At 47.3% G+C, this 23,567-nt stretch overlaps 1 pseudogene; it reads right to left on the reverse strand.

Annotated features, from left to right (window-relative positions):
- Positions 1-3,352: 3,352 nt before the first annotated feature.
- Positions 3,353-16,812, reverse strand: LOC142559237 (uncharacterized; annotated as a pseudogene).
- Between the last annotated feature and the right edge of the window lie 6,755 nt (positions 16,813-23,567).

The following is a 23,567-nucleotide window of genomic DNA, read 5'->3' on the forward strand; positions in this document are numbered from 1 at the left end:
TCATTTTTCTTGGACCATTGCTGAAGTTCCGTTAGAGCTTCGTTACCTAAAGTTACCGGATGAGCGTCATGTGGACCTGACAAGATTAATGCTGTGTTGCAAGCACGTATGACGAATTTGGCTTCCAATGTTGTGTGCACCATGTCGTTTATGTATACGTGAGACATTCGTAAATGATTCTTACGCTGCGGGCCCCTTTTGATCGCAGTGGGAGCGACAAATAAAAACGAGAGGCACCTTGAAAGACACGCAGGACCTAACTTAATTGGCAACGACTTTGCTAAGATGTTCTGTTCGGTAAAGTGCAGGCCTATCTTCCTCTTAAAAGAAGAATGAAAAATAAATAAATATTACGAGGTTTATTTTCTCGAAACTGGACAGGGAGTTATGGTGGACGGTGTACTGTAGGACCTTGGATTAATTTCGACCACCTCGGCTTCTTTGCCCTGCACCCAAACCACGCTACACGATCGTGTTTTGGGCCCAGGTAGAAATGCGGTCGCCGTGTACGGTAGTCGAACCCGAAATGCCGTGCTCACTAACGCTACGCAATAACCACACTAAGCTACTCCGGCGGGTCGTTTCCCTCGTCTAGCTCGCTACGAAAGAAACCTTCAAAAAAAAAACAAGACTCTCCGTCGTGGGAGAATGAAGGTGGCACGAGGTGCACGGTTTGTAAGCATTGAGGAGTGCTGGAGAGGAATAAGTTGCGTTTGCTATTTTTACTACACCAAAAAAATAAAGGGGGGGGGGGACATGAAATGCAGAGTAGGCAAGCGATCCCCACAGTTCCACTCACTTTCTGAAAAAACAAAACAAAGAGACAGGCGCGAGTAATAAAAACGTGGCCTGGCGGTACCGGCGCTAGACGTTTCTCTCTCTCTCTTTCTCTCGCAGACACACGCGCACAGACGCACACACACACACACTTTGCGCCCTTTTTTTCGTTTTCGGGATTGGAATTGAAGCCGTAAATCAAGGCATCCTCCTCTCCGCTCATTCCGTTTCGCCGTGCTATCGACGAGTCGATTTACTTCGTGTTCTGTTGACAATTTTCACTTTCCTTGTGCGTTCTTTTTTTGTGCCAGTGTTTTTGTTTTCTTTTGTTTTAACGCCGCACTTCTCCACTAGAATGTCTGTGCTACATTCTGTCACTGTTTGAAGCAGTTTTGCCGAGGATCGCAAGGTTGGAAGAGGGAAATTTGGGTGAAGAAAAACTGCGGCGGTGTTGGAAAGTCTCCGCGTTTTCACAGCTCTACGGGTATTCCTATTTGTTTTTATCCGGATCTCGTGAGAAGGAAACTTAGTCATCTTGTTTAGTGCCCTAATGTTATAGTACAAATCAGCGTACATTGATGCCTCGGGCGTAACCAACATACTTTCTTGCGATATCATTAGCTGGTGTGCGAACTTCTTTGCACAAGAAGTCTGCCAGCAGCAGCGCTCCCATAGGAGCGAGATCTGTGTACAATAAGTTCATTCAGTTGTATCATATTATGCGCTTTTATTATCAATATTTTCGCGCGGAGGGGGGGAGGGACAAAGTGTGGAGAGGGATAGGGCGGCGCTAAGGTAGGTGAATTGCTCGAGCTTGGGCAGTTCCGCCACATTTCATGAAGTTACATCAAGGGGAGTACATGAAATGCGCGACTCATCCGAATTTGCTATTACTTAATCGGAAATTTTTCACAAATTACCTTTTTTTGAGGGTGACTTCGCACCCCAATTTCTACTTGTGAAATACAATCCGCTCACTACTCGAGTCGCAAAAGTTTTGCTGGAATCCTGATGCAAGCATCAGTTCTGAAATGTCCCTACGAATTGTGCATTGCTTGCCCCCAAGTACCTTCTTTCGCCATTCAAGAGAAAATACCAAAAAGAAAAGGCGATAGCACTGGAGAGAGATAAAGAGAGACAGAGAGAAATAGAGCACACGAAAGGCAGGGAGGTTAACCAGACGCAAGTCCGGTTTGCTACCCTGCGCTGAGGGAAAGGGGTATGGGGATGAAGAGAGAGATAGGAGAGAGAGAGCACAGTTTCGCGCACAGTTGAAGGTTCGCACCCAGTCTACACAGGGTGGCCAAGACCTGTCGACTTGATGTATTTCAACAGCACTTTTATGGTTTTCTGTGCCATCGACGAGTATGGCCAGGGTCCAAGGATGTTCATTACCGAAATTGGTCTAAAGTCCAGCTGGTTCTATGCCGTCTGGAGAACTAATGCTGTCTGGAGAACTTCACGCTCGACGTCGCATTGGGAACAGACACATAGGATGTGTCCAACCGTTTCTGTGGTTCCACAAGAGTCGCGCGACATTCTCATTAAAAACGTGGCTACAGCGCTGTAATTACATTACAACCGTGAATTACTACTAAAGCTACCGCACCCGCCGCGGTGGCTTAACGGCTATGGTATAGCACTGCTAAGCACAAGGTGACGGGATAGAATCCCCGTCGTGGAGGTCACATTTCGATGGGGGCGAAATGCAAGAACGCCCGTGGGCCTCGTGCATTGGGGCACGTTAACGATCCCCCGGTGGTTAAAATTAATCCGACGTCCCCCACTATGGCATGCCTCGTAATCAAATCGTTGTTTCCGCACGTAAAACGTCAGGATTCAATTCAATTGAAAGCTGCCGACTTTGGTACAGCAGTTGTAACATGCACGCTGTTGTAATTGGTCAAATGTAATCAGAGAAATTTTGTTGATTAGTCAGTTCGTATGAGGAGTTGTCTAACGAACAAGCATCGTCTCTACGGGGATCCTATCAACGTGAATTATTTGCGCTCATTGAGTGAATAGTAGAATTTTAAAGAAAGGAACAGTGCGGCTTTAAATTATGTGTAACGTGGGAAGAAAAGCGTCCGGATAAATGTTCATTCGCACATCTATGGCATTTTGACAGCTCATACACCAAAGACAGCGAATCTTTATAAATGTGTTCCCAAACCCTTCGGAAACCCAACACTGCAATACAAGCTATACCCACACACACACACACAAAAATGAAGTTTCACTTCGTGAACGCGGGTTAGGCGCAAGCGCATGTGTGTTATTCCCTTTTACAGCGTTAGTTGTTTCCAGTAGCTGATTCAATTCCAATAGCAATTCCAATAGCTCATTAAGTTTGCGATATTGTCTGCCGCCGCCGCCGCCGTCACTGTCGCCGGTGTCCGTCGCATCTATCGCCAGGAATGAGAAAAAAAAATACCCAGTTCCCGCCAGAATCGAACCCCGGTCCTCTGCGAGGGATTCCGCAACTCTACTGCTGCGCCACGCCAGTGCTTTCTTTTTCTTTATTACATGGAAAAGAAAAGTGAAGGTGTATTACAAAGCGGACACAACTATACACTTAAAACTCAGGCAAACACACACATGCATCCAACAAGTGCATCCAGTCTGGCGGAGGTTCCTGCACAGCGTACACACTTCTTACATACGCAGCACTTTCGCGAAAGAAGGATTTTGTAGTTAGCGGGCTTTCAGCATGGCGATCACAGAGTGTACTTCTCCACAGGCTATATAAACCAAGTACAATGAACATGTCATAGGGAGGACCACCTGTAACCTTACAACGGTAGAAACTTAATTGAGTATGGAGTCATGTCAAAGTCCTTTTTAGGCGTACGTTGGAGATTGTCCCAAAAAAATACAGCGTCCCTACAGTCTATGAAACAGTGATCTATGGTTTCGGCACGTGGACAGAGCCGACAGTTTGTTGACCACGGCACAAAGCAACCCCTTGAATTCAATCAAGTTTTCACAGGGAGTGTTTCCGAATGTAATTTAAAGAAAAATGTTTTTACTCCAGCAGGCACACACATTTTTCGGACGCGTTTAAGTGCATCCTGATAAGGTCGGCTTAAATAAGGTGCACGATGCGAAGTATCTTGGAAAATAGAGTCAACCAGTGCCGCAGAAATTGCTTTTCGATTCGCTGTGAACACGTACTCCCAGGCTGAATCTAACTTTCAAGAAAAGAAGTGTGTCAACAACCTCCTTGAGAAAGCCCCAAGGAGCCTGTGGGACATCTTTGACATTTGATGACACTACTTTGTTAGGAACATAATGAACTAAACGCAGTTGCAACATTTCACGCAAGAACGGATGGTCACTGTCTCTAAAGAAAAACAGGCGAGAAACAACTTGCCTGACGAAGAGGTGTACTAATCCTAGACCACCACGTTCAAGGGGGAGAAACAGATTGTCGCACCGCATCCATTCGCAGCTCGAACTCCAAATGAATGTTGCAAATACGCGATGCAGTGCCTGAAGGCGAAGCCTTGAGCAGTGCAGTACTTGGAGCACATACATAAGACGGGAAGCTAAGAAAACGTTATACACTTCAGTACGAAAGAACATTGACAAATTCCGCCCTCGCCATGAATTCACTTTACGTTGAATTTTGCCAACTTCTCCCGACCAATGAGCGTTGCTATTTCTATACTGTGAGAGAGGCACACCTAAATAACGCAGATCTTCTTTCCATTGAATTCCTGCGTAATGTGATGCCATTGTGGCCCATAATCCAAACCAAAAACCTGAACTTTTTTCAAAGTTAACGCTTGCACCAGAAGCAGCACAAAATTCTTCTGTAATTGCAAGAGCAGTGTTTACACTCTTTTCATCGGTACAGAAAAAGGCCACGTCGTCTGCATACGCAAGAACCCGAACCTGATTAGTCAGTAATTTAAACCCTTGGAAATTTTGTTCTTTAAGAATGCTCATACAAAGTGGCTCTAAATACAAGCAGAACAAAAGCGGTGACGAGGGGCATCCTTGTCGTACTGATGATAAAAGCCTAATCGGATCGGAGAGAGAGCCATTCACTATAAGCCGCGTTGAGCCATTAGCATAACATATCCTGACACCTCGAAGGAGCAGAGATCCAATATTTATATGCTCTAGTAAAGTAAACAGGAATGAGTGATTCACCCTGTCGAACGCCTTAGCCAGATCTAGCTGCACCATTGCCACCTGTCCAATCCCCTCAGCTACACACTCTAGCACCGATCTCGCACCATGAATGTTCGTCTGAATGGACCGGCTCCTGATGACACATGTTTGATGATCACCGACCACAGATCTTACTACAACTTGCAAACGGTTAGATAATACCTTAGCAAAAATTTGATAATCCACATTGCATAAGGAGATAGGCCGATATCCGTCAACTTCTTGCAATTTCTTTTCATCATCGCTTTTGGCTATAAGGACGGTGTGTCCTTCGTACATTGTGGCGGTTAGGCACCCTACTTCCAAGGCCTCTCGGTACACCTCAAGTAATAATGGCGATAAGAGGAAACGAAAACACTGATAAAATTCGGCAGTAAGGCCATCCGGGTCGGGCGTCTTGCCCTTCGCTAACGAATCGATGCATGAAGTTACCTCATTAATATCAATGTTTTCATTTGTATAATCGTACTCATCCTGATCTAACTGTGGCAGCAACGATACAGTGCTTGATAGTTGCTGCGATGCTGTTTCAAACGAGGTAGTCGGTGTTGCTACGCAAACTTGCACAATCGGGAGAAAACACGCGCTAACCAAACGCCAGAACAGACACCATAAAGAATTTGTCACGCTATCGCATACAAAATATCAGGAATTCATTTTTCTCTCTTTCTTTTTTTAATACGAGTACTGAAAACAGTGTATTTTTACGGCCGTTCTCAGGAAGGCGCTTCCCTGCAATCGGAATGAACCTTTTTCTTCTTCCTTTTTTTTCTTTTTTTTTCTTTTCTAGCGACTGCGCAAATTTCGCATCGGAGCATTTTCGTCCTGCACGGCAAAGCTTCGGTGGCACTTCGATCGCCCGTCGTTTCTTACTTCTCAGGGAAAGACTTCCCAATCCTCTTCCACCGCTAGCCATTCTCAGTCGCCCTCCTCGCCCGCTACGTCACCCAACACCCTCACCCACCTAGAAGAACAAAGTTATTACCTCCCTCTCTCTCCCTCTCGTGCCAATTCTTTGCATCTTCGCAGGCCATCCACCAGCCCGCCAGCCTACCTCCCGAAATGGCTGGTTCTCCTTCTCCTGATACCCTCGCCTTCCGCCAATTTCCTCCTCGTCCTCGGCCAGTTCGTGCCCTCGCCACCCGTATATGCCTCGTCGCGTGGCCCCTGCAGCCTATTGCGGTGTTGGAAATTGGCCGCCCGGGATGCATCGGTTTCAATTTGCACCGCACCGCCTGCGCAATTGAACACGCCGCTGCCAGCGTCAGGCCTCGCCTGCCTTTGCCTCAGAGGCCTGATTGAATCGGCGCGTCGCGCTGTTTGATACGGCCGGGTTTTGTGCCCCCGCGACCCCGGCCAGGCAGGCGTTTTCACCGGGGCCATCGCGCCAGAGGAAAACACAGGTCTTTCTTTCCTCTAGCCGCGTTGTTCCACTTACTATTATTACTTTTTCTTTATTAAGCACGAGAAAGACAACGTATGAAACCTCCGCTGTTTGGAGCGACGACAGAAAGGTATTCGACCTTCCGGGAAAAGCGAGAAAAACTTTGGGCTTCGCTTCAACCCCAAAAGGCTTTTAAATCAGCTGCATTGCACGCGAAAGAAACGCGGACATGGCGAAGACGAAACCGGGACGTTGACGAGGAAGGAGGCTTGGGCTGCTGAGCATGAGGTCGCGGGATCGAATCCCGGCCACGGCGGCCGCATTTCGATGGGGGCGAAATGCGAAAACACCCGTGTACTTAGATTTAGGTGCACGTTAAAGAACCCCAGGTGCTCGAAATTTCCGGAGTCCTCCACTACGGCGTGCCTCATAATCAAAAAGTGGTTTTGGCACGTAAAATCCCATAATTTTTAACAAGGAAAGAAAATGCAAATCAAATCACGCTGTCTGGCATTGGTTACGGCAGAAGTCGAGAGAAAGGACGAAAAGCTGCTGTGTAGCAGCTTCACGTGGTTCTTGCCGCCCTATCATTGGCATTGAAACAGAACCATGCTGGCACGCTCCGTAAATACACGTTGTTACTTTGTGTACATACCACTTTGTCAAAAGTTAATACTAAGAAAAAATAATAATGAAAGAGTGCTGATAGCACACAAATAGCATATAATGAACACACACCCTGTTTTCACGCGAATCACAAAAATACATACTTTACTGACATAATAAATGTTACCTGATATGAAGCATAGGGCGATGATTTCACGCACACGCGCGCGCACACACAGGCACACACAGACACGCATCAAAAGCATTTAGTAACTACATGCGAGCGTACATTAAAAACATCTACAAATGAACTTACAAATGAACTGAAAATTGCAAAATGCAAGTCGAAATACAATTTCCTTATTTCAGTTGTAGGCTAGAAATGCATGCACTGTCTATACTGGGTTTTGGTGTGTCTGTAACAAGTATGAACAGACACCTGAATGGTGAGATGGGCCCAATTCAGAGTACTGTACTAGGGGTGAATTCACATTACAATCACAACCACAGTAACATGCGCGCCGGTGTTGGTGTAGCCTGGGCTAAACAACATTCCATGTCACCAGGGCTCACAGCAACACGTGGATTTGAAGTGGTCAACAGGGAATGTCTCAAGCTGGAGCCGCTATGGGTTGATAATGCCTCAAGTGATGATTGATAACGTACCCCTTCGATCAATGCGAAAAGGAAAAACAAAATCGCTTTCAAGACTCTAGCGCGCGCCTGTATCCAGAACGAGAGTATCCAATCACGTGTAAAAGCGGCTGGCGGCGGATAGTCACGGATGGCCTTCGATCAGCAAGCCTCCTGGACAGCGAGCTCGCTACATGTGTCCTCCCGTTCTCCACCAGCAGACATGAACGACAGAACATTATATATATATATATATATATATATATATATATATATATATATATATATATATATATATATATATATATATATATATATATATATATATATATATATATATATATATATGTATATATATATATATATATATATATGTATATATATATATATATATATATGTGTGTGTGTCTCAGTAAGGTGCCTGGTGTCGTCTCGTGCGGACGCGATCCTCTCGGTAAGCGCGGAGACTATCTTATATTCCCTCATCTTTTAAAATTTTCAATACTTACAACCATTTCTCTCGCAAACCATACTTAGTTCAAGGGAATTTTCTCTGTCTCAATAATTTCTCTGGTCGTATACGAGTGCTGATTGCCATGTTATAAGTTGTTACCGAAACTTTTTCTCAAGTCTCTAAATTTATTAAGGCAGTTTTTTCTCTCTACCCTCGCAGACCACATCACTCTCTTTCCACGTAAATACTAAGTGTTGGGCAGGAGCTATGGCGCTGCAATGTAACCTGGGGCCTGACGGACCAACCGTCTGAGCTATCTCTCCGGGCAACATCCAAGGGTCACGAGTTCGAATCCCCTGTTTTCTTCCTTTTTGTTTTCTTTCTTTTTCCCCGCCTTTTTTACATATCTTTTCTTCTAGATTATCACCATACGAGGGAATTGCATATCTTCGCCATGACCGTCCACACGGGGAACTCCTTTATTATGTATGGCCACTCATGCGCAGGTCATAAACTACCAGGTTTCTTCAGTTGAGTGCCATCTGTGCGGTTTAACCGAGCTCAGATTGGTCCACCTTGACTGATCGAAGAAGGCACCACTGTAGGTTAAATGAGGCGTACAACCCCGTAGACGTAGAGTATCCGCCTCGCGTGCAAGAGGACCGTGGTTCGAATCCCGGTGCCGCGCAATCTTCCACCGGAAAAAAAAAAAGATATCCGCGTGTTGAGAAAATTGCATAAACAGGCCTGGAGTGCGGCCTGATCCCGGTGACCAGAACCGGTAGCGCACTCTCTCACCAGAGCATGATTGGCCACCCTGGTACAGTACTTGGCCACAACCTCCTATATGAATACAACAAACAAACCTCGGCCCTCAGTCCCTAGCAGCCACGAAGCAACTGACCACGGCGGCGGTCAGATCTGTGACGCAGCAGAGGGTGCAAGAATCCCCGGCTCCGGACAGGCCGCCATTGGAATCTGAACCTGGCAACGTTTAACGTTAGAATGTCATCTAGTGAGGCGAGTCTAGCAGTGTTATTGGAGGAATTAGAGGGTAGTAAATGGGATATAATAGGGCTCAGTGAGGTTAGGAGGACAAAAAAAGCATATACAGTGCTAAGAAGCGGGCACGTCCTGTGCTACCGGGGCTTAGCGGAGAGACGAGAACCAGGAGTCGGATTCCTGACTAATAAGGATATAGCTGGTAACATACAGGAATTCTACAGCATTAACGAGAGGGTGGCAGGTCTTGTTGTGAAACTTAATAAGAGGTACAAACTGAAGGTAGTACAGGTCTACGCCCCAATCATGATGACCAGGAAGTCGAAAGCTTTATGAAGACGTGGAATCGGCGATGGGTAAAGTCAAAACAAAATACACTATACTGTGGGCGACTTCAATGACAAGGTAGGCAAGAAGCAGATTGAGACAAGTCAGTGGGGGAATATGGCATAGGCCCTAGGGACAGCAGGGTAGAGTTATTAGTAGAGTTTGCAGAGCAGAATAATATGCGGATAATGAATACCTTCATCGGCAAGCGGGTTAGCCGAAAGTGGACGTGGAGGATCCCAAATGGCGAGACTACAAATGAAATAGACTTCATACTCTTCGCTAACCCTTGCATCATACAAGATGTGGACGTGCTCGGCAAGGTGCGCTGCAGTGACCATAGGATGGTAAGAACTCGAATTAGCCTAGACTTGAGGAGGGAACGGAAGAAACTGGTACATAAGAAGCCAATCAATGAGCTAACTGTAAGAGGGAAACTAGATAAATTCCGGATCAAGCTACAGAACAGGTATTCGGCTTTAACTCAGGAAGAGGACCTTAGTGTTGAAGCAATGAACGACAATCTTATGGGCATCATTAAGGAGTGTGCAATAGAAGTCGGTGGTAACTCCGTTAGACAGGATACCAGGAAGCTATCGCAGGAGACGAAAGATCTGTTCAAGAAACGCCAATGTATGAAAGCCTCTAACGCTACAGCTAGAATAGAACTGGCTGAACTTTATAAGTTAATCAACAAGCGTAAGACAGCTGACATAAGGAAGTATAATATGGATAGAATTGAACATGCTCTTAGGAACGGAGAAAGCCTAAGAGCAGTGAAGAAGAAACTAGGAATAGGCAAGAATCAGACGTATGCGTTAAGAGACAAAGCCGGCAATATCATTACTAATATGGATGAGATAGTTCAAGTGGCTGAGGAGTTCTATAGAAATTTATACAATACCAGTAGCACCCATGACGATAATGTGAGCGAGAATAGTCTAGAGGAACTTGAAATCCCACAAGTAACGCCGGAAGAAGTAAAGAACGCCTTGGGAGCTTTGCAAAGGGGGAAGGCAGCTGGGTAGGATCAGGTAACAGCAGATTTGTTGAAGGACGGTGGGAACATTGTTCTAGAAAGACTGGCCACCCTATATACACCATGCCCCATGACCTCGAGCGTACCAGAATATTGGAGGAACGCTAACATAATCTTAATCCATAAGAAAGGGGACGCCAAAGACTTGGAAAAATTATAGACCGAACAGCTTACTGTGAGTTGCCTACAAAGTATTTGCTAAGGTACTCGTAAATAGAATCAGGAACACCTTAGACTTCTGTCAACCAAAGGACCAGGCAGGATTCCGTAAAGGCTACTCAACAATAGACCATATTCACACTATCAATCAGGTGATAGAGAAATGTGCGGAATATAACCAACCCTTATATATAGCTTTCATTGATTACGAAAAAGCGTTTGATTCAGTCGAAACCTCAGCAGTCATCGAGGCATTACGGAATCAGGGTGCAGACGAGCCATATGTAAAAATATTGAAAAATATCTATAGCGGCTCCACAGCCACCGTAGTTCTCCATAAAGAAAGCAACAAAATCCCAATAAAGAAAGGCATCAGACAGGGAGATACGATCTCTCCAATGCTATTCACAGCGTGTTTACAGGAGGTATTCAGAGACCTGGATTGGGAAGAATTGGGGATAAAAGTTGATGGAGAATACCTTAGTAACTTGCGATTCGCTGATGATATTGCCTTGCTTAGTAACTCAGGAGACCAATTGGAATGCATGCTCACTGACCTGGAGAGGCAAAGCAGAAGGGTGGGCCTAAAAATTAATCTGCAGAAAACTAAAGTAATGTTTTGAACAACAATTTACTATAAGTAGCGAGGCACTGGAAGTGGTAAGGGAATACATCTACTTAGGGCAGGTAGTGACTATGGATCCGGATCATGAGACTGAAATAACCAGAAGAATAAGAAAGGGCTGGGGTGCGTTTGGCAGGCATTCTCAAATCATGAACAGCAGGATGCCATTATCCCTCAAGAGAAAAGTGTATAACAGCTGTGTCTCACCAGTACTCACGTATGGGGCAGAAACCTGGAGGCTTACGAAAAGGGTTATGCTTAAATTGAGGACGACGCAATGAGATATGGAAAGAAGAATGATTGGCGTGAAGTTAAGGGATAGGAAAATAGCAGATTGGGTGATGGAACAAACGCGGGTTAATGACATCTTAGTTGAAAGCAAGAAAAAGAAATGGGCATGAGCAGGACATGTAATGAGGAGGGAAGATAACCAATAGTCATTAAGGCTTACGGACTGGATTCCAAGGGAAGGGAAGCGTAGCAGGGGGCGGCAGAAAGTTAGGTGGGCCGATGACATTAAGAAGTTTGCAGGGACAACATGGCCACAATTAGTGCATGACCGGGGTAGTTGGAGAAGTATGGGAGAGTCCTTTGCCCTGCAGAGGGCGTAACCAGGGTGATTATATATATATATATATATATATATATATATATATATATATATATATATATATATATATATATATATATATATATATATATATAAGGAGAAGGTAGCAGGTCCGTAGGCCAGTTAATATTCGAAGAAATGGGGGCAGTGGCAATCGCTTCGCCAGGGCAGCTTCGAAGTTTTCAATGTACATGCTCTCTCATCCCCTCTCTACCGCGTGACCACGTGACACACACACACACACACACACACACGCTGATACTTAATTATGTACATGTACCCACTCGCCCGATGCCCCATTCTTCAAAAGAACAGACTGGTGGGCTAGTTGGTACTCCATAACTTGAGCCATCGCGTAACACAAAAAGAAACCACTTAAGGCAGCAGAAGGGAAATAAGACACAACGCTATCAGCAATTGAATTTTTATTGCGCATGGTTGCCCCATATACACCATGGTACAGCAGGAAGAAAAAAGGCCACTGCCGCAACATTCCCGTTCCACTTTCTCTCTCTTTTTGTCCCCCTTAACCCTTCCCCCGTGCAGGGTAGTCAACCGGAACTGCCTCTGGTTAATCTCCCTGCCTTTCTATGGATCCTTTCATCTCTTTGTCTCTGTCTCTCTTTCTCTTTCTCTCTCTATCTTTCCGGCAATATCATCCACCATGTGCCGCTACAGCGATAGGAACATGGTCATTTTTTTTTTTTTTGAAAGCGAGACAGATGAGCAACTTGCAGAGTTATCATTTCTAATCATGCCGAATGTCTCGATGATCTTCCTAGTCACTTAATCTTGGTTTATATATATCACGTCTGATTTGTCGAACAAGGGTTTACAGCCACAACGCGAGCAGTGTGGGCTAGATGACTATTCTTTACTGAATTATTAACATTGTTCGAATGTTCCCGTAAGCGATCATTGAGGCACCTTCCCGTCTGACCAACCTATTCCGTCGCGCAATGTAAAGGAATACGGTACACCACTCCTTCAATGCACGAAACAAACGCTTCTGGGTGTTTTTTATTGCAGTCATGGCAGTCATGGCAGTCGTAGTATTGTTAACTTTCGCGCAGGAACCAGATATTTTACAATGGACTAAAGGGGGCTGAATTTCAAAGGGGCTGAAAAAAATTGGGAATCGTATAGGCGTTGAACGTCGCCTTTTCAGCCGTTTTGAAATCGTCTGGTTTGTGCGCGAAAGTTCGCTTCTTGAAGTAGCTGTAGGCGCTCGAAGCTCACGCTATGCTGCGTAGAAAAACGCTGACGCGTAGGAATACTACACGAATCCTGGTCAAGCTTCGCGGCATCGTTGTTATTTCGAGATTACTAAATATAACACCATTATCAGATCCAACACACAAACGCAAACGTCCTCGCGCGGTTGAAATGGTTATAACTGGGCAGCCGGAGCATCTTGCTCACTATGGTGCGTTAGATACTGTTGAAAAGGGCGGCAGAAATCTAAACATATGTAAGGAACCAACGCCAGTTGCTATCCTAGAATGTCTATTAGCATGCTTTTAGATATAGGTAACAGTGACACCGCGTTGTGCTATGTGTTATGTGTGGCGCTCCACCTACCATCGTGCCTTACCCGTACACAGGAGCTAACCGCCACTTCGAACGCCACTTTCTCAAGTACCAGTTCGGAACCGTGTGCAACGCGTACAACCATCTCTGGCGCAGCGCTTCAAACGGCAGCGTTTGCGTCTTTGACCCGAGGCACAGCGTCCGAAACGACGGCGTCTCGAAAGGCTAGCTGCCACGACGAAACAATGCGGGGACGCGCACCTTACCCCCGTTACGGTACCACCGTGCCACTGCGCGGTATCACCGGTGGGACCGCACGCTGGTACCGTGCGCTTTTCACCGCTGTGTTACACTGCAATATGTTCGGGGTCGACCCAAAAAACGGTTAGATGCGAAAAATTGAGGTTCGTTCCCAAAAATAGCTAAACGCTTAAAAAAAAAAGAACAAAGTGCACCAGCAACCAGGTGCATTGCGGGAAAGAAAAGGTGTCCACCGCTCAGCAAAGCGCGTTTGCGCGCTCGTTGGCTGAGACCATTGACCTGCGGGCCATGACTAGTCCTAAGAAAGCGCGAGTCGCTTTTCCGGGTGTCTGCGCGGACCGACGAAAAACGCTCTTCGCTAGTACGCCTGAATGTACAACATGCCGAAGGCTTGAGACGTGGCGAACCAGAGCTGCCACGAGGCGCAAGGCGACGGTTGTCGCGCGCGCGGTAAGGGAAAGTGGAACGGCCAGTGTCCGGTGGGAATAATGAGCCTTCTGGGGCTGCAAGCAGAGGGGACGATACGAGCGCGCCGGAGAGCTTCTTTTCTTGCCGGCGCTGCCTGCGGGGCTTTGTACGGGGAGGGGGACGCTGTCCTCAATTCGTCTTCGTTAGCGGGCGCCTGATGAGCCTTAGACGGCGAACAAACGCCTTAGTTTGGCGGTCTGCGCCCCCCCGTCACCTACTCCCGCTCCTTCACGGCCCGTTTTGTGCGCGCTACTACACGCTGTTGTGGTTCGTCCGCGTGTGGCTATGCTCTCGCGGAGTACGCGCTTGTCTTTAACATACGCGATTGCTGCGCACTGCGTTACGTGTCCCACTATAGACGAACAGTCTGAGGCTCTCGCTGTATTTTTCTTTTTGTCTTTTGAAGTGCACCGACCTGAGAGACCGCTTATAGTGCTCCTGTGTATACGCTCGCTCTTCCTCTGTTCCTCCTTACCTTTATCCTTAGTGCAGGGTAGCAAACGGGACGATCGTCTGGTTGACTTCCCTGCTTTCCCTCTCCTTTCTCTCTCTCTCTCTCTCTCTCTCTCTCTCTCTTTCTTACCATTCTCATTGTTTTGGATGCGCGCTTATCGACCGCTTTTCGCAGCAAACCATTGAGCTCTGTAAGCATCTGTCCGCAGTATGACAGTCGGCTCTTGGTACATTTTGCGCCCGGTATTGTCTGTCGCAGACATCGCAACTTCTTGTAGCACACTCGATAAGCCCTTTTTAAAAGTGCTTGCAGAAGCCTCCTTGACCTGTGACTTAATATTTTAAAAAGTTATTTATCATTATTAGAGCGAATAGACTTTCTTTGGCTCTTTCGCCCGTTTTCGTGATGGTCGCTCGTGGTCGGTCCTTCGCCGCAGAGACATAGGCGCCGACGCAAATCGCGCGAGCATTCCGGGCAACTTGAGCTGCGAGTAGGGTTCCTCACCGAACGCCACCTAATAATAGCTATTTGACACGCACGCGTCTTGAGGCCTGAGGGCTTTTGGGTTATCTGAACTAGGTACGTGACGTCACTGTCACCGCCGTTTGTCCAAGCCCGTCTCCTCCCAAAACCGAAGTAGTTGCTTCGTCGCCTTCAGCTGCGACGTCTTCTGTCGGCGTCATGGGAAAATCGCTTCAACTCACAATGGACGACGCCCCATGTGTAGGGTAGCAAACCGGTTGAGCTAAACTGGTTAACCTCCCTGCCTTTCCTTCTCCACTTTTTCCTTCCTTCCTGAAGTAGGAGGTGTCCGTTTGGAGGTCTGCATGCAGTGGTGGAGCTTCCGGGGCGGGCAGCCTTGCTCGTCACCCGCCGCCCTCTCCCACTGTGACGGCTGTGGGAGAGAAGGATGAGAGTCGCCTTGCACGCCGGCGCCTGCGCCGCTACAGACAAGAGAGATTTGATGAACCGGCTTATATGTATAGCCTCCTGTACTACCGCTACGGATGTGTTGGTTAGCAGTTGTATTATCTGCGGAATTACGCAACGAAACAAGCGCTACCTATAAATGTATTCGCTGAAACGAGTATGCGCCTTTAAGCACTTCATTCCTCTAATAAAGCAAACAGCTTTCAAGAAGCGTTCAAATATTCGCTTACATTGACAATCGTAGTCGATTGTTTGTGTACATTTGTATTATTATTATTATTATTATTATTATTATTATTATTATTATTATTATTATTATTATTATTATTAATTTGCCTTTAATAAAAATCCCATGCCTTAAAATGCTGTCCGGTTGAAACCTTGGCCTCATATAACGCTTTCAAGCACTCCTTAAAGAATTTTTTTACAAAGGCAGTAATTAATCGACACACAATTTATTTCATCAGCACATCTACTATAAGGCTACCCCCTCCCGCTTTCAATTTTTCTTTCCGGTACGTTTGATCTCAGGTGCGTTCACCGTTCTCCGAGGGCATCAGGATAAATTCTGCGTTTTTCGTAAAACAGAGCCACCACACTGCGAAAATCTTGCACACGTAATTTACTGTCAACACTTTAAGGCGACATAGATACGCAGTGGTGCACGCAGAGGAAGTGCGCCAAAATCAAGAGCACTGATTAAAATTAGGGTATTTAAAATATGTCGCAAACGCTTTCAAGCATCTATGATTGGACCTATTTGCAAGTTTGAATAATAAGCGTAAAGTGTTTTAGTAGAGTTAGTTGGAAATTTATACGAGCGGATGTTTGCCTTAGCAGTGCCAGTTTGTCTTCATGTGGCGGTGTCACCTCTTGCATTGTTTTTGCAACGGTATCGGACATGTACTTGAAGTGTCCGGATAAGTGCTTTCCGAGTATGCGAGACGTTAAATGGTCGAGGTTCTCATATCCGACATTTTTATAAAGAGTTCTCACATGGAGCCCAAATTCTCTAAATTTGAAGAAACTCAATAGGAGAATTGAAAAATCCCTCATTCCTTCTGCAGTTGTACAGTTTTCATTATTCTGGACGTAATGAGGAAACTAAGTTTTTATTCGATAGAATTAACAGGCACGTGAAGGGGCAAGCTCACCTACACATTTTTCAGCGCAGCCTGCCTGCCCCTGAATTTAGATGAATGTAAACAATATAACTTGTTTAGTTCACCGAGTGCACGGGGGAAACTTACTGCGAACCTCGTATAACGCCTAAAAACAGGAAAGAAACGAGACTTCAGTATTTACTTGAAACGCTTCTAATTAGGCCAAGGATGCAAATGTTTCGCTGCAGAACGCACTTGCCATGACCCCCATCCCCACGAATTATAGACTTGATGTAAGGTACAGTAATCTCGGGACATTGACAAGCATAATTTAAAACGTTTGTGTGGCACTTTATAACACTTTATTAAGAATTTTTTAGCAAGCATTGCAGTTGATCCGCACAAATTTAAATTTGTAGAATGATTTGCCGTAGTGCTCATCTCATTTTCACTAAGTTCGGCATTTGTAGTTCTGCCAGGAGCTAAATTATGCATAGTGCTCGTAAGACGTACTCATAATGCTCCGGAACACTTGCATATAGAATTTATTGCAGAGAACGTAGTTAACTCACGCGCACTACAAATTTATTTTCGCCTGCATATCGTCAATTACATGGCCCTTAAATTCGCCAAACGTAAACAAGGTGTCTCATTTAGTTAACCCAGGACACCGGAAGAAGTTCATGAAACGCATGAAAAGAACTACGAAAAAAACGAGCATTCAATATTTTCTTGCAACTCCCCTGACTGAGCAAAAAATAAAATAAAAATGAAACGTTGCAATTTCACGAAACATTGCGCTTGCTTGGGATGCCCTCCCCCCCCCCCCCTTCCTGTTGAACGTAAGCTTGCTGTACGGTATAGTTAGATTTCATGCTTTCTACCGATCTCAGCATAGTGCGGTATGTATAAGTGTTAAGTAGGATAAAGTGCAGTGATCATAGGTTAGTGAGGTCTAGTATTTACCTCAATATGAAGAAAGAAAGAGTAAAATTGGTCAAGAAGAAACAGGCTGGCCTAGAAGCAGTAAGGGTAAAAGCAGACCAATTTAGGCTGGTGCTTGCAAACTCATATTCAACCTTAGAAAAGAGGGACGAAGATGACAGAGGCAATCGACGAAACCATAACTAAACTGACTTCAGAAGCAGCAACTGAAGTAGGAGGTAAGGCACCAAGGCAACCTGTACCTAAACTCTCCCAAGTAACCAAAGACCTAATAAAGAAACGACAAATGTTGAAAGTGCCCAGCTCAAGAGATGTGATAGGATTTGCGAAATTGTCAAAACTGATCAACTAGGAGAAAGTAAGGTATACTTGAAATTATTACGTAAGAAAGACTGAGGAAGCTGTAAAAAATGGGCGCAGCAAGAAATCAGTGAGAAATAAACTTGGCATAGGACAAGTCAAGATGTATGCACTGTGTTTGAATCCCACCGATGGCAACGGTTGTTGTGGTCGCACCAATGGTACGACCTGTTGGGAACTCGGCGCTGACGCCCGTTGTTGCACCTGGGTCGCAAGCCCCAAGGGTAGCGTTGGCCTGGCGGCCTGGGGTACAACTGGAAGCATCCGAAGGTCCCGGCAAAGCATGAGTCGACTGGTAACAACAAAACAACTTGTTTATTTTAACATCGCAAAGAGTTGGCGGTCAGGTTGACCGAAGTAGAGAGACGGGAGAGCACTTTACTCAACAGAAGAAATCGGAGCCCTCCTTTTGGCGTCCGGGGGCAGCTGTTTTTATACTCTCGCAGTTGAGGGCAAGAAGGAACCCCTCAATAGACGAGCACGTGATTGTACAATGGGATAAGGTGACGCATACTGTCGTAGCGCCGCCGGTCGGGCACAAAGACTGGGAGGAGAAGGTGACTTCTACTGTCGTATCGCCTCCGGTCGGGCACAATGGCTGGGAGGAGAAGGTGACTTCTACTGTCGTATCGCCTCCGGTCGGGCACAATGGCTGGGAGGAGAAGGTGACTTCTACTGTCGTATCGCCTCCGGTCGGGCACAATGGCACATACACTCACACACGCACATGAAGACACGTGGCATCGGAACATGCCTGGACGCGCTTGGCGGGGAGCGTAGCGGCGACGCCGAACGGGCCAAAATGTCTGCCGCTTTGTTGCAGTCGCGCCGGCTAAACCGCGCGTCGTAGGCGAAACGTAACAGACCGCCCCGCCGGGGGAAGGAGATCCCGATGGACAGGGGACTGCATCCGCTGTCCGGAGGGATGTCGCTCGATGATGCTCATAACCGAAGTCGGGCGTCCCTCGACGTTTCTTGAGCGTAGCGCACAGAGAAGGCCTCGTTCTCTCGTTCAGGTTCGCACGGGACACTGCAAAGTGACTTCGGGAGAGTTCACATTTTTGTTCTCGTTCCCGGCAAGCGTTAGAACTACGCTGAAACTCAACCGCTCAGTCAGCAAGCACGGCACAACCCTCACTAAGCCCTGCCAGGCTCTTTCCCCTTTTTTTACCCCTGCCTAGTTCCTTACAGTAGTCTAGCATCACTCAGAACGCGTCCACAAATTGGAAAATTGCACTAGAAAGCATATCGTCACTTTGAAACACTAAACAAAAGCAATATGTTAAAAAAAATCCTGCCTCAGGAAGGAAAACATCAGTAACAAACAATTTTGAGGCTGATTCCTACGTTAGGGGCTTCGACTTAAGCCATCGGCGTTACCGTTGAGACTCCCCTTTTTGTAACGCACCTCAAAGGAATATTGTTGCGAAGCGAGGCTCCAGCGCAGGAGGCGGCCATTTTTGGGAGAGATGGTCTGCAGCCATTGGAGAGGGCAGTGATCCGTCTCAATGATAAACCTCGAGCCGGCTAGATAGCATGACAATTTCTGAACGGCCCACACGAGACATGCACACTCTTTCTCGATGGCGCTATACGCCTGCTCACGACTGGTCAGCTTACGACTAGCATACAGGACGGGGTGTTCTGCTTCTCCATTTTCCCGTTGGCACAGTACAACGCCCATGCCTCGCTCACTAGCATCGCACTGAACAACGAACCCTTTTGTATAGTCTGGCGATCGTAGCACAGGCTGGCTTGTTAGGGCACTCTTTAGGGCGCTAAAAGCTCTTTCCTTTGTCTCGTCCCAGACGACTGTTTGAGGCTTTGTCTTTCTTAGAGCATCCGTCAGGGGAGCCGCGATATCAGAGTACCTGGGGATGTACCTCTGATAGTAGCCGGCGACACCTAAGAACGACCGAATATCGGTCTTCGTGCGCGGTTGCGGGAAGTCTCGCACAGCGGCCACCTTTATTTCAGAGGGGCGGCGACGACCCTGACCAATCACGTGACCGAGGTAGACAACCTCGGCCTGTGCTAACTGGCACTTAGGAGCCTTGACTGTCAAGCCCGCTTCGCGCAGGCGGGTTAGCACTGCCCGCAAGTGTGCCATATGCTCAGACCAGGATGCGGAGAATATCGCTACGTCGTCTAGATACGGTAAAGCGAATTCTTGCTGTCCCCGCAACACTTTATCCATGAGGCTTGAAAAACAGTATGGCGCGTTCTTCAAACCAAAACTCAACACTTTAGGACGGAATGTTCCCATTGGTGAAATGAACGCCGCATACCTACTAGCCTCTTCTGTAAGTGGAACCTGCCAATAACCCCTGACAAGATCTAGGGTGGAAATAAACTGAGCGCTACTAACTTTCTCAAGGCGCTCCTCGATGTTAGGGATCGGATAAATTTGATCCTTAGTGATGGAATTAAGCCTGCGGTAGTCGACGCAAGGACGAGGTTCCTTGCCCGGTACCTCAACTAAAATCAAAGGGGAGGTATAATCACTCTCACCTGCCTCAATAACACCGAGCTGTAGCATTTTCTTTACCTCAGCCTCCATAATATCGCTCTGGCGGGGTGACACCCGATACGCCTTGGATCGTACTGGCTCTGGGGAGGTAAGTTCTATGTCATGAGTAAGGACAGAAGTCCTACCACGCCTCTCAGAGAACAGACCTTGAAACTCTTGTAAGAGCTGGTGTAGTTCGGTTTTCTGTTCACGCGACAGCGATGCTCCACTGACTAAGTCACTAATGACCTGATCGGTGTCTTCCCTGTTCGTCACTGAGCCTAGTCCCGGAAGCTCGACCGGAAGCTCTTCAGGAACGTTTACCATCATGCACACCACTGCTTCCCTTTGTCTATAAGGTTTGAGCAGATTACAGTGGTAAACTTGCTGTGCTTTCCGCTTTCCTGGCAGACTTACCACGTAGTTAACGTCCGACAGTTTCTGAACAATTCGTGCTGGGCCCTCCCACTGCACGTCGAGTTTGTTGTTTAGCGATGTGCGCAATATCATGACCTCATCGCCCACCTCAAAACGACGGGCCCTGGCGGTCCGATCATAATAAACCTTGGCCCTCTGCTGGGCCTTTGCCATTGCTTCACCTGACAACTCCTGTGCCCTTCTTAAGCGTTCGAGGAGCTTAAGCACGTACTCCACCACGACTGGGTCGTCGCCCCTGCCTTCCCACGATTCTCGAAGCATGCGAAGCGGAGACCGAAGCGAGCGACCGTACACCAGCTCAGCTGGCGAAAACCCCGTAGCTGCATGCGGCGCGGTCCTTAATGCAAACATCACCCCAGGCAGACACAGCTCCCAGTCAGTTCGATGTTCAAAACACAATGCTCTCAACACGCGCTTCATGACGGAGTGGAGTTTCTCAACGGAATTCGACTGTGGGTGGTACACTGAGCTGTGTAACAGCTTTACCCCACACCTTTCGAGAAAAGTTGTCGTCAAAGCGCTAGTAAACACTGTGCCCTGATCTGATTGGATTTCCGCAGGGAAACCAACTCGCGCAAATATGGACAGTAGTGCATTGACTATCTCAACTGAGCTGAGTTCTTTAAGCGGCACTGCTTCAGGGAACTTTGTCGCTGGGTAGATCACAGTCAAAATGTGTCTGTACCCCGTGGCTGTTACCGGCAGAGGTCCCACTGTATCAATAACGAGCCGTCTAAAAGGCTCCGTAATGATAGGTACCAATCTCAACGGCGCCCTCGATTTGTCCCCTGGTTTGCCCACCCGCTGACAGGTGTCACATGACCTCACGAAGTGGTCTGCGTCCCGAAAACACCCTGGCCAATAGTACTCTTGCAAGAGACGGTCCTTAGTTTTCTTAACTCCTAGGTGTCCGGACCACGAACCCCCGTGCGACAAGCGCAACAGATCCTGACGATAGCATTGAGGAACGATCAGCTGATCGAACTCCACTCCTCTGCGGTCTAGATACTTCCGGTACAGGACTCCACCTCGTTCCACAAAACGCGCATTTTTCCTGGCGATACCTTCCTTGACATTGCAGCGTATGTTTTCTAGGCTACCATCCTTCTTTTGCTCGGCTATCAAAGCCGACCGGCTGACTTTTAGCAACCTATCAAGTCCGTCTGACGTAGGCGCGATGAGCAAATCTGCAGATAGCTCTTCTAACTTTCCCTTATCGGGCATTTCCTCTCCAGTATCTGGCGCCTTCAACGCTACAGGCTCAATTTTATTCAGTTCGTCAGCTTGCTGCACCTCTGACCCTTTTTCATTGTTCGATAACGTCGGCCCCGCAACTACCGCCTTTGCAGCGAGCTCCCGAACCTTCGACCTGGTTAAGGCCTGAACGCTAGCCTCACCAAACAAAAGCCCCTTCTCGCGCAGGAGGTGATCGGACCTGTTTGAAAATAGGTACGGGTACTGGGGGGGCAGCATAGATGACACTGCCGCCTCCGTTTCAAGTGCTCCGAAAGGTCCTTCAATAAGCACTTTTGCTACCTGCAGACACACGCTATGAGCTTCCACGGCTTGCTTGATCCATGCGCACTCGCCCGTGAACATATGGGGTTCTACGTAAGAGGGGTGAACTACATCCATCGTAGCTGCGGAATCGCGAAGCACTCGGCACTCTTTCCCGTTCACGAGGAGGTCTCGCATGTAAGGCTCGAGAAGCTTCATGTTCTCGTCAGTGCTGCATAATGAAAAAAACACAACTTTTGGTGTTGTTTCCGGACACTGCGCCGAAAAGTGACCCGGCTTCTGGCACGTATAACAAACGCGCGCTTGCCTCATCTCGAACCGCTTTCTGCGTTCGGCTTCGGCTGCCGCCGTCTCCTTAGGTTCGGTCGCACTGCTTTCACTCGCATCCGCACTACGTGTGTTCCCCTTTGCTCTCATGGGTGTGAACTTCGGCCTCTCAAACTTCGAGCCAAATTCACCCTTTTGACCGTCCGTAGCTCCGCGAGCCCGACGCGTCACAAACTCCTCGGCTAGCTCAGCGGCTTCAGCCACCGTACAAACGTCTGGCCTATCCAAGACCCAGTACCGCACGTTCTCAGGTAACCGACTATAAAACTGTTCCAGCCCGAAGCACTGCAGAACTTTATCGTGGTCACCAAACGCTTTCTCTTCTTTGAGCCACTCCTGCATGTTTGACATAAGCCTGTACGCAAACTCTGTGTATGACTCACTTCTGCCTTTCTCATTTTCCCGAAACTTCCGACGGAACGCCTCCGCAGACAGCCGGTACTTTTTTAGCAGACTCGATTTCACTTTGTCGAAATCCTCTGCCTCCTCTCTATCCAAGCGAGCGACTACGTCGGCCGCCTCGCCGGGTAACAAAGTGAGCAAGCGCTGTGGCCACGTTTCCCGAGAGAACCCCTGCTTCTCGCACGTTCGCTCAAAGTTAACCAGGAACAAACCAATGTCCTCTCCAAGCTTAAACGGCCGCATCAGGTCAGTCATTTTGAACAATACGCGTTCTCCTGCACCGTGTGCCTGACTTCCATTACGAGCGCGTTCCATCTCTACCTCGAGACGCTTCATTTCCAAAGCGTGGTCGCGCTCTTCTTTTTCTTTCTCTTTTTGTTCTTTACGTTCTCGCTCCTGTTTTTTTGCAGTCTCCCTCTCCTCAATGGTCTCAAGGCATTCCGACAGCTCGTCATCCTCAGCTTCTAACTCAAGAATAGCCCTTAGCAGTTCAGGTTTTCTGAGTTTGTCTGAGACATCCAGACCCA

The sequence above is a fragment of the Dermacentor variabilis genome, chromosome 10 (genome assembly GCF_050947875.1).
Source record: "Dermacentor variabilis isolate Ectoservices chromosome 10, ASM5094787v1, whole genome shotgun sequence".
NCBI classification, from domain to species: domain Eukaryota; kingdom Metazoa; phylum Arthropoda; class Arachnida; order Ixodida; family Ixodidae; genus Dermacentor; species Dermacentor variabilis.